This window comes from Delphinus delphis, chromosome 14 (genome assembly GCF_949987515.2).
Source record: "Delphinus delphis chromosome 14, mDelDel1.2, whole genome shotgun sequence".
NCBI classification, from domain to species: domain Eukaryota; kingdom Metazoa; phylum Chordata; class Mammalia; order Artiodactyla; family Delphinidae; genus Delphinus; species Delphinus delphis.
The window spans coordinates 18,176,569-18,189,255 of NC_082696.1; the positions used below are offsets into that span (position 1 = coordinate 18,176,569).

The following is a 12,687-nucleotide window of genomic DNA, read 5'->3' on the forward strand; positions in this document are numbered from 1 at the left end:
AGAAAAAGTTCTGGCCAGAAGGAGAGAGGGATGAGGTGATTTTTTCAAGATTAAGTAAGTTATCTAGCTAAACGAGGAATGGCGGTCAAGGTAGAGGACTTATTATCAGGAAAGGCACAGAGGTGAGAAATGTAAGGTATGTCCATGGAAATGCCACAGTTCAGTATTATTACTAAGATGTAAAACAAGAAGTGGAGAATAATAGATTCAAAAATGCTGAATAATGGTTGCATTTGGAAGAAAAGAGGGATACAGTATTTTATTACACTTGCTGGATTTTATACTTTATTTAGGATTTTTGTATTTATGTTCATGGGAGATATTCTTTATTTTTCTTTTCTCATACTGTTCTTTTAGCTTTTTGTTTTAATCAAATTATACTAGACTCATAAAATAATTTATTTGGATAGTTCCTGCTTTTAAAAATTATTTAGAAGAGTTTGTAAGACTGGAATTATCCATTCTTAAATTTTGGTAGAATTACCTGTGACACCATCCACGCTTTTGATCTGGGAAGTTTTTATATTTCTAATTCAATTTCTTTGGTGTGTCTAGGCCTATTTAAGTTTCTGTTTCTTCTTGATCAATTTTGTTTGTTCCTTTTATCTATCCTTTCAAATGTATTAACATAAAGTTCATTGCATCTTATCTCCTTTTTAATCTCTGTTGTATCTCTAATTGTGTTCCCTTTGTCATTTCAAAAGGTGTTTACTTTTGCCTTGCCTCTGTTTTCTTGATCACCCTTGCCAGAGGTTTGTCAATTTTATTTGTCTTTTCAAAGAACGAAGTTGGCTGTGTTGATGTTCCCATCATATGTTGCATTACATTTCCTCAGGTTTTCCTTTTCTTTTTATTATTTTCTTCCTTCTGCTTCTTTGTGTTTCTTCTGTTCTCTTTGTATCATTCAGGGTTGAATTGCTTAGATTGTTTATTTTCAGCCTTTCTTATTTTCTACTGTCTGGACACAGTTCCAGTTTTACATTTATTATGTTGTTATTTGATCAATGACTCCCATTTTAGACTATATGCTTCCTTAATTTGGAGACCATTTCAGTTTTTTATTGTAGTTTCATATCTAACAGTTTGCACAGTGCCTGACTCATAATAGTGGCTCAGTGAAAATGTGCTGAACGGGTGAATGTTTAGTATGATTTGTAAACTGCGCCACACTATACACATTATTAATATATTTATCTGAGCTGAAGATAGTCCAGTAGCTTGGAGTGTATGAGAATATCAATGCAACTGTCTAAGAAAAGTTATAGACCAATATTTTTGAGAGATATTTTCATTTATAACCTAAGGGAATAAAAATATCTTCATGCAAACACTTTCTGAACTGCTGAGTGTTACAAAAACAGGAAAGTCAGTCATCAAAAGTGTTTATAAAGTCAACCTGAAGACTATCATTGCCTTTATGCTTCAGTGAAGTGTATGTGAAGGAGTTCTTTATCAATAGGATTGTGATGCAATTTTAAATTTTAACACAGTAACAAGAAATTTTCCTTAATTTCTGTCAAAAGATAAATATTTGGAGTCAGATCTAAGTTCAAATGCCAGCTGTGTTCCCTAGCTACCTCTGCAACTTCAGGCAAGTGACTTTACCCCTCTGAGCTTCAGTTCTCCGATGCAGAAAATGGGGATAAAAGTACTTCCCTCTCTCCCTGTATTGTTGTGAGGATTAAATGAGATAATGGATGTAAAGTGCTTACCATAGTGTCTGGCACATGGCAGGTACTCAGTAAATATTGTTAGTGTTGTTGCTGCTATTACACGCATGACATGTATGTCTTATGCTTCTTATACCTAATGTCCGCCACATTGTAACCCTAGTGGCTAGCCTGAGCATGGTTGCAGAATTGAACTAACATCCTCATGTTGATGATGGTAGATGATTAAAAAAAAAAAAAGGAGCTATGGAAGAAAGGAATTCAGGCTTTGTAATTGTCAGCCACAAGCTTCAAATTCAGGTTGAAAGAATGTAATGGATAAAGAATATTTCCAAATATCTCCTACACAGGGAGATGGACTTAACCGTTAAAACTGAGGCATTAGCAAAAATATTCAGGGAAATAAGGATGAACATGTGCAATAAAAAGGTGATCTTTTCTATTGTTTGGGTAAAAATAGGCACGCTCATTGGGAAAACTTGTCATCTAAAATTGCTTTCATACAAACAGCTCTGTGGGACCTTTTTATAATGCCTGTAATGAGAAAACTGGATTGGAATCATGCTATTATGAATGTATTCATAACAGATAATGTATAACATTACTTGACTTCTGGAATGACACAATGTGGGGAATAATTAACTATATTACAGTGTGACTCTCTTCTGCTTGGATCATGTAGATCTGTTATATCAGAAGGTCAGTGGCAATGCTACTTCTATTGAAGAATTTTCATTTCTTTCAAAAAAATAGAAAATGACTTTCAATAACGACATAAATATAAAAATCTGCATTTACTATAGCTAGTATAAGACATTTTTTGCATCAATTACTGTTGTAATTTAGGCTGAATAATGCCAGCTATTTTGCTACTCTGCTGAAGTCCTCTTTTTTGAGCCTACAATGAACCTGTAATACTTATGGAAAGAGTTACCATAGCAACCTATATTGATGTCACAAGCTCAGGCTTCTGACTTCATTGCATAATGCAGTAGCAACTGGATTTGCAGCAGAAACACCCTGCTAAAGAACAAGTATCTTGGTTCACAGCAAAGAGGACAAAGGAAAACAGCAAGTTCTAGGGGGTTGAATGCTGGATTGTGAGTTAGAATGTCTGAGTTCTTATTTTAATCCTCCTTCTCACTTGTTGCTTTGTTTTGAGTAATTGTGTTTACATGTGTGCACTGAGGTTTGAAGCAAGAAATCTCCTATCTATGGGGTAGGCATAGAAGAGAAAACTCATTATTTAATGTTTCAGCATTTGGTAGACAGCTTAATAAAGCTAAAGCACCCTAAAAATAACTTGGAAAGAAATAAATTATTAATGCCTTGTAGTAGATGAACTAGCTCAGAAAGATAAAGAAGACACTTGGAAATAAAAAAGCATGTGGCTAGGGTTTTTTCATTTTATTTTTTGAAATAGTAATGGGTAAACGTCAAGGTTGATGTCCTAATCTTAATTGTAGTACGAATGTAAAGAACTCTTACATAAATATGTCAATATTATATAGCTATATCTATTTAAAGATGTCTTTATATGTTCAGAGTAAGAGTCATCTGTATCTATTTGTGAGTATGATGCTTCTTATGTTTATACTGCATACATTAAATCATAACTGTTTCTTAATTTTACCATGCAAATATTTATCCTCATTAGAAAACAACTGAATATGGGAAATGGCTTTGCTAATTTAAAATGAAATTTCAAAAATCCTGGTGATATCTTTTTTAGGATGGCCTAATCTTTCCATTGCAGCCTATAACCTGTTCATTATGTCAATTGGTCTAGCTTTTTTTTTTTTGTACACTAAATTTTAGAATTGAGATACAAGTATTTTGAAATTTAAAAAGGCATTTAAACTGATAAACTTCCTCACCAGAAACTAAGGTGGAAACATGATAGAGCTTTTTATTTCCTCTAAGGTAACAAGCTAGAACATTTTGATGGAACTATGGCCCTTCCACCCCCTCCATCCATAAGGTTCAAAATCATTCCAAAATATCAGCAGAAATTTATCATGCTACAAAACATCATTAACTAAATTCCATGTTAAAAACCAACAGAAAGACACAAATAAATTGTTAAGTCTTACAGAACTTTTAAGTTACTGCTGAAAATGTAGAGCAAAGTAGAAATGGTGGCCATGTTTTCGATAAGCACTTAAATGCAACTGAGCTTCACATCATATTTGTAGCATGAGCCATTTGTAGGACTCTCAAAGTCTTGAAAAATCTTTATAAAACCAGAATTTAGTATACAGTGTTTGTATAGAATATATAAGGATAAAAACTAATTCTTTCATCGTAGGCTATGTCTATCAGACTAGCTAATGTGATATTTCTTTTATTCTGGGAAATAACCTTTTTGTGTGTTGGTGTGAATTTAATTCAACAGATATTTATTGACTTTATTGGCCCAAAAAGATCTTGAATAGACATAGTGAAAGTTTGTAAAAAAAAAAAAAAAAGGCAGGTTAGTCTCCAAATTATTTTCCCCAGTTTAAGCAAAGAGAACAAGTAGTATTGGTTACCTTCTGAACTCTACTTTGTTCCTTGCCCTGAATTCACTATTTCTTAAGTACAGCCCCTATAAATAGAAGAGACTAAACATATGAAAAATCACAATGTCAAAGAATTATAACTATAGAAAGAGCTTTAGTTAGTTCATTTTTATCAAACTGAGGTCTGATAGATTTAAATAACTTTCCCAAAGTTAATTAGTGGAAGAATCCAAACCTCAAACAACTGCTTGTTCTACCGCATCAGATTGTCCCCATCCTGCCTGATGGCTTTAATCCAGAGTTTCCTCTTCGATATATAGTCTGATACGTAGTCCTTTTTTTTTCAGTTGAGGTATAATTGACATATAACATTATATTACTTTCTTGTGTACAACATAATGATTCAATATTTGTATATATTGCAAAATGATCACCACAATAAGTCTAGTTAGCATCCAAGCCCTTTTTTTCCTTAATTAAAAAAAAATGTTTTATGTCTTTTTTTCCCTTGGCAAATATCACTAGAGATTAGAGACAAATTTTATTAGTCTTTTCAAAGAACCAACTTTTGGCATTATTACTCTCATTATCTTTTGCTGTGTAACAACCTTGAAAATTTATTGGCTTATAACAACCACCATTTTATTATCTCATGATTTGTGGGTCAGGAATTCAGGGATAGTTTTCCTGGCTCATTCTCTTGCGTCACATGGTATTGACTGGGTTTACCTGGTGGTATTATTGGTTCTTGGTCTGGTCTGGAGAGTCCAAGATCGCTTCACTCAAATGCCTGATGCCTTGGCAAGGAGAACCAGAGGGCTGAGCTCAGCCAGGTTTCTCCCTCTATCCATGTATCACAGGGCTGCTCCACATGGCCTCTCCAATGGAGTATTTATACTTCTTACATTGCAGCTTGGAATGCTAAGAATGTTCTATGGGAAGTGGAAATTGCATGTCCTCTTAAAGGCTAGACGTAGAGCTGGCAAAGCATCCCTTCTGCCATACTCTTGGTCAGAGTCGTTGCACAACAAAGATTTAAGGGGAGGGGAAATAGACCCCTCCTATCAATGGGATGAGTGTCAAAGAATTGGAGCTATGTATTCCATCACATTGATCCCGTGTTATATTTTAGTTTCCTACTTCAGTAGTCCCTTCTTGCTTTAAATTTCTTCCTTCTGTTTTCTGTTTATAGTCTATCATTCTACCCCCTACCCAATTTCTTAAGTTGGATGTTTAAATCATTAATTTCCACAGTTTGTTCTAATATAAGCACTAAAGTGTAAAGTTTTCCTCAAATTACTGCTTTCATTGCTTTTCAAAGTAACACTACGTTGGTATTTTGCTCTTTGTTCAGTTACAAGTATTTTCAGTGTTCCATTATCATTTCTTCTGTGGTCTATGAGTTATTTGGAAGTGTGGTTTTAGAATTTCAATCATATGGGGTCTTAATAATATACCCACTTGAGACTTAACAGATTTATCTATTGAATGCAATGTATGATCCTTATTTGGATCCTGACTTGAACAAACTAAGAAAACGTATAAGATAATCAAGGAAATATGAACACTGACTGGATATTTGAGGAATTTTATATATTTTTAAATATATATAATGGTATTATCATACTGTTAAAGAAAAAAGTCCTTCCTTTATAGAGTTACAAATATTTATGGATGAATTTTCTTCAGAAAAATTCAGATGGGAGTGGATGTATGGATGATAAAAGATTGACTACGAGTTGAATAATCATTGAAGCTAGATGAAGGATACATGAGCATTCAACATATACTACTTCATTTACTCTTGCATGTGTTAGAAATTTTTCATGAGAAGATGTTAAAAATTCATCTCTTTAAATAATGATTTCTGATTTAACTGCTTTGTGGCTAGAGAATGCAATATATATACAAGTACACAAAAACACACGCCACACAGACTATTTATATTCTCTCTGTATAATGTAGAACATATATATATATATTCACACACATATACATTGTATGTAAGATGAGTCTTGCTTTATGGATTAATGTATTCAATTTTGATAAATGTATTGTGTGCTTGAGAAGAAATCTATCTATCTATCTGTCTTCATTAAATCAAGTTTGGTAGTCCAAAATATTCATATTTTTATAGACTTTTTTCTGCTTGAACTATCAATAATTGAAAAAGGTGTGTTTCATTCTTATATTATCATGATGATTATCAATTTTTCTCTGGAGTTCTTGAATGTTTTGCATTGTGTAATTTGAGATAGGACCATATTACATACCTAGTTGTTAAATCTTACTGTAATTTGAAACTTTAGGTAGTATCACTTGTTCTTCCTAATAATTTTTTTTATCTTAAAGACTCTTTTTATATTATTAATATAGCTCTCCCCAGCTTTCTCTGGGCTATTATTTGTTGGACATATCTTTCAACAATTTTCTCTTTATATTTTAGGTGTGTCTAATGTAGAATTTTTATGTTTAGCCTTAAAATTTCTGTCTTTAACTGGCAAGTTTGGTCTATATATCAATACATAAGTACTGTGATTAGTGATATATATTTACTTATTTCTATGATCTTCATTTATACTTTCTGTTTGTTTTTTTGTATGCTTCTTCCTCCCTCCCTCTCCCTCTTTCTTTTTTTCTTTCTTTCCTTTTTTCTTTCTTTCAAATTTGCTTGTTTTATTATCCAATTATCTTACTCTACTGATTAGAAATGATATATTCTAACTTACTTTCTTTTATAATTTTGACATTTTAAGGGGGTGTCCACTAACTTAACAATGACTAAATTTAATCAACCATTTATACCCTCCCCTTTCTGAACAATACAAGGGTTCTGGAACAATTATTCCAATCATCTCTTCTGACTTCCATGCTATTATTACTCTTTAAGTTCTATCATTTAACTTCCCAAATTAGACATTTTATTTATTATTTTATAAGACACAGTTTATATAGATTTATCTATATGTTTACCAATTTCTGCTCACCTTTCTTCTTAGATCTTCTTTCTGGGATTTTTTTTTTTTCAGAAGTGTATCTTTCAGAAATTTCTTATGAAAGTATACTGTTTTTCTCTCAGAGTTTGTTCATCTAAAAATGCTTGAAATATGTTTAATTCACTCTTAATCCTGAAGAAATTTTGATGGATACAAAATAGTAGGTTGAGAGTTATTTTCTTGAAATAATTTCTTGAAGACATAATTCTATGGCTACTGGCTTTTACTGTGGCTATTGAAAGCCTGCCTTTAGATAGTTATCATTTCTTTGCAGAAGAAATGACTTTTTTAGATCTCTTAAGCTGTGGTGTTCTGAACTTTTACTACAATATGTGTAGGTATGGATATCTTTCATATATCTTTCAGAATCTTCCATCAGTTCTGAAAAATTCTCAAACATTATGTCTTTGAATATTTCCTCTCCTCCATTCTTTCTATTACTACTTTATGAGAACTTCTCATTCAGTTCTTCAAGTCTATTTATCTTTTAATTTCATATATTGCATTTCCTTTTCTCTGTCTGCTTCATTCTGTGTACTTCCTTTAGGGTAATCTTTTAATTTCCTAATTCTGTCTTCAGCTTTATCTAAGTTGTTAGTTTACTTATAGAGAAACTTTATAATTGCAATGATTATGTTTTCATTCTAAAAACTGTATTTTTAACAGTAGCTTGATCTTTTAAAAACAATTTCATCTTGGCTGTTTCCTTTTTTGAATTTATTATTTCTTTCAGTATTTTATTTAGAATTATTTCATATTTTATCTTTTTTAATATCTTTATTGGAGTATAATTGCTTCACAATGTTGTGTTAGTTTCTGCTGTACAACAAAGTGAATCAGCTATATGTATACATATATCCCCATAGGCCCTCCCTCTTGCATCTCCCTCCCACCCTCCCTATCCCACCCCTCTAGGTGGTCACAAAGCCCTGAGCTGATCTCCCCGTGCTATGCAGCAGCTTCCCACTAGCCATCCATTTTACATTTGGAAGGGTATATATGTCAATGCTACATTCTCACTTCATCCCATTTATAGATGGTAATTCTACAATTTGAAGTTATGGGGGCGGTTTTAAATATGTTGTATATTTTTTCTGCTTATTCATTGCTGTGGTAAACATTCTCCTTGTGGATTTACTCAGTTTTTATGATGACTTCATAATCTATGGAAATCCTTGGGGTTATAATCGAAATACGTTCCTCTAAGGACGATTGAGTTTGGTTTGCCTGGATTCCCTGGTTGCTACTGACCTAGGTCCATCCATTTTGTTCAGCATCAAGGGTCTCATTCTAATGTTGGACTTTTAGATTCTGTTCACCCAACCCTGAGTCAGGCTTAGTATCGCAGTACCAGCATTTCCCTCATAGTAACCCCAGATTTTATTTTTTCTTGCTCCTCTCCTCTCCAGCTTCAACTCATGGTGCTCTTTCTCTCTCTCTGATAGTATATCCCTGAGGTTTTTCCTTACTTTCTTCTGGATCCAGAAGAATATTTTCAAGATTGTGGGCTATAGTCTATCCAATAACCAGATATATTTTAGCCTTTGTGTCTTATCCAAATTATCTGGACATACTACTTTTTCCACCCTTCTGTCGGTTGATTTGAATTGTGGTCATTGTTTCCCTTTATCTGGTCTGGCATGGACCATAGTTTATAAAAATTGTCAAATTTTCCAACTTTTAAGGGAAAACTCAATATTTTCGAACACTGATACATATTTTACCCTTAAAAATTTTTTCTTTGGTCATTTCGATAGTTTTAGGAGTATAGACTTGTTGAACAAATAACACAAAGTAGTGTTCTTCGAGTTGGAAGTCCATACATTGTGTTTTAAGGATAAGGCTTGAGGGTGAAATTCTAGTGAAAAATAGCATAAAAGATGAAACTGAGTTTAAGGTTGACGGATTGATGAAGGAGGGGAGTCACTTAATGTTACATTTATCAAAAAAGGAAAAGTTATTAACTTTTCTGGTAGAAGAGAAAATGATGTGATGAAAACTGTTGGAGAAAGATAGCAATTATGAATAATATGAATTGAGTTAAGAAGATACCGAGATGAGAGAATACAGATTAGAAGCCCACTTTTTTTTTCCAATTGATCAAAGATAATGGCAAAGGGCTGAATTAAAATAATGACTAGGAGCTGGAAAGGAAAGCTATTGTCTGAGAGATTTCATAAGTATTGGTAGCATCTAAGAAGGGGTTGATGGAGAAAGAAGGAAGCAACATGTTTGTAACAATAACAGTGATACTGTCGGTTATCCAAGGATATAATCCTGAAGGCTTAGTATTATTTTGACGTCATTGAGAATAAAAACAAGTTGCTAAGTATCTTTATAGTAGTCTTGAAAGACTACTATAAAGTAGTAGAGCATCGTTTGGGATAAGAAAGCTTGGGTTTCATACTAACTCTGCCACTTTTTAACTTTGTGGCCTATGGAAATTTACTCAACCTTCTTTGGATCTTAGTTTCCTCATATGGAAACTGAGATAATGAGAGCCTTGTGGAGTTATTTTTAAGGTTAAACATGTATAAAAAGTTTGTAACACAGTGAGTGGGGAAGGTCACTGAATTACTCAACCAGGAGTCTTGGCTGGGTCTTAGCTGAGGCTTGAATATACTACTGGATGGAGTTAGGTGGATGCCTAGCATCTAGCTACATCCTCTGATTTGCAGGGTGTCCTTGAGTCCATTGGGAAGGAACTTGAAACAACTCTCCATTTATGAACGCATAGAGAATCATGAAAAAGACTTGAGGTCTTGCCACTTACCAGGTATGAGCTACAGAAGGAGAAATTATTAAAGTGGTATGAGCAAGATCATGGGATGCAAGAAAAAAGTTATAATTTCATTTGTATGGAAGGTCCAGCTGAAGTTAGATGTGGTATTTTCTAGCTGTGCTTGTTAGATCAGGAACAGAATGGGGAAAACAGACAGTGTGGTCTGTTAATGTTGGAACTGGCACATTTATGCCTTTATGTGTACTATAAAAGGATTAGTTAAATGCAGGAATAGAAGTATTTATTATAATAATTAACCACGGGCTGCTGACTGGGTAGAGAGGCATGAAATAAGGAAGGCCAGAAAAGGAATGAAGGACCGTGATGAAGAACAATGAGGGAAAAGAGCATGCCAGAAGTGAGATGACAGAATAGAACATGTGATGGTCAGGGAGAGGCATTTCAAGAGGCTTCTGAAGGGGAAGCAGTTAAGAGATATGGCAAGGTTTAAGGTGTGGTTTATTGTGCGCTACAGGGAGTGGAAGATACTAGTGTCGATGCGGTTGAGAAAATGCTAGATGATTCTTGTCCTGACTGCAGGAAAGGATTGGGTGCAGAGGAGTTAAACTCAAGGAGAAAAGTGGGAGTAAAGTTTTATTTGTCATTTAGCAAAAAGTATATTAAGCTCCTACTATGTGGTAGGCCCTGTACCAGGTACTGGGTTACAATGACAAATAAATGAATACAATTCCTCCTCCCTCCCCTGCTGAATGGATCGATTAGACCCTCATGGCTGCCCTGCTACCTTCTCTCTTTATGACACAGTCTGCTAATTAGCTTCACCTATTATTTTGTATTTCCCGTTCCCTAGAGAGGAATTCAGTTTGTGTAGCTCATCTTTTCAGACAAGGTCTAGAGTCTTGCTTACTGGCTTAGGCAGTAGATTGGCAGCCTTTGTGTTAGATGTTCATCCCTGTTCAATCTTCCCCTGCAAAATGGGGAGAGTTACCTGGTACAGGTACAGGTCATGTCCCCTCAGCAGGGGCAGGTGTTTTAGCCTGAGTATCCCAGAAAGCAGAGCCTGATACAAGAATTTATGCTACTGTTTTTCTGAAGGGAGGCAAGAATGAGTATAAAGGAACCAAGGTAGGGAAGGAGGGAAAGCTAATTGGAAGGTGTGTTGCTGAACTAGTAGCACTAATTAAGCCTGCTTCCTGTCATTGGACTGTCCTGTGAAAGGACATCTCAGGACTATAGATAGTTGAGGAGAAAGGGGAAGTATTTATCTATTTTTCTTGTCAGCCGTTGGCTAAAGGTTTGCTCTGCTGGGCTGGGACTTCCCTGAAACTCCAGAATGCATCTGTGGATACTAAGCAAGACCACTCACACCTCAGTGTCAATAAGAAAGTCCTAAGTTGATGAGAGGCACGTGGCATGGCCTTCAAGTAAGGCATTGCCAGGTTCTGCCTGAATCAAATCATTCCAAACTCATGCAGAGCTGGTTAATGGTTAATGCAGCAGCAGTTGAGACAAAAGACAAAAAGACACATGAGGCTGAGAGACTGTGGTTGATATGTAAGAAAGCAATGAGGGATATTGTTAGTTAGGGATGTGAGAAATTGGCCAGTGATGGAGATAACAGAGTCTGGAGTTTTCAGATATGAGAAGGTCTATGCTCAAAAGAGTAAATGTTGGAATGGCTTAAGAAGAGAGGCATGTGGTACATTGAGTCAATGTGAACAATGTGAACATGTGAACATTGAGTCAATGTTCCCATGGTCCCTTAGCCTTACTTTCCCAGCAGTAGGAAAGGTGAGCAGATCTACTAAGATGGGAAGGCACCATAGCTATTTGAGGACCCAAAACATTTAAGTGGCGGAATTCCTCATTTCTGTAGCCTAGATCTTTTCAGACCTTATCTTTTGGTCCAGGTGAGGGCATTTGGGCATCAGTCATGTTCTAGGTATTGGGTTAAGCGCTTTACATAGTTTAACTCATTAAAAATTTATAACTGTAAAGAATTATTATCCCTAATGTACAGAGGAAGAAACTGAGACCCTGAAGTCTAGGTGATTTACTCAGCTAATAAAGGATTGGAATGCAGGTAAGTCTAACTGTAAATAAGGCCTGTCCTCTTTCCAGCTCACAATATCTGTCCTTTAATTTTCAGACTCTCTGGTCTTATCAGGGTTTCTTGCGGTTGACTTTGGTGCTCTTTGAAGGACTAGGGGAGTTCATGTCTTTTTACCCTTGTATGAGAAATCTTTCCTGAGGGCCCATGAATTCTAAGGCTGAACCCATTCCCATAGCATCGCCCAAAGTGAAATTAAGTGGTGGTACCAGAAAGGAGGCTGTGCCCTGCAATAGTTGCTCAGCTACACTTTCCTTGGTATCTATTTGGACTACATAAATTTTTTTTTTTTTTTTTTTTTTTTTTTGCGGTACGCGGGCCTCTCATTGTTGTTGCGGCCTCTCCCGTTGCGGAGCACAGGCTCCGGACACGCAGGCTCAGCGGCCATGACTCATGGGCCCAGCCTCTCCGTAGCATGTGGGATCTTCCCAGACCGGGGCACGAACCCGTGTCCCCTGCATCAGCAGGCGGACTCTCAACCCCTGCGCCACCAGGGAAGCCCCATAAAAATCTTTTGTCTTATAATTTTGGTGGCATTTAGGTAAAGCCTATACATGAAAGCAAATGGTTTTGTTTTCCTGATGGAACGTTTAGTTTAGCTCTCCAACATGTTGCTTTTAGCTTGCTTATGAGGATGCATCCTCCTTTTCAGAGTACAGACTTGAAA

At 35.4% G+C, this 12,687-nt stretch overlaps 1 long non-coding RNA gene across 2 annotated transcripts in view; it reads left to right on the forward strand.

Moving 5' to 3' along the window:
• The first annotated feature begins 2,669 nt into the window (after positions 1-2,669).
• The window catches only part of LOC132436865 (uncharacterized), a 385,752-nt gene continuing 375,734 nt past the window's right edge, over positions 2,670-12,687 (forward strand). For both annotated transcript variants that reach the window (XR_009521899.1, XR_011246707.1), the window contains exon 1: positions 2,670-2,770. This is a non-coding gene — a long non-coding RNA (uncharacterized lncRNA). The remainder of the gene's footprint in view (positions 2,771-12,687) is intronic.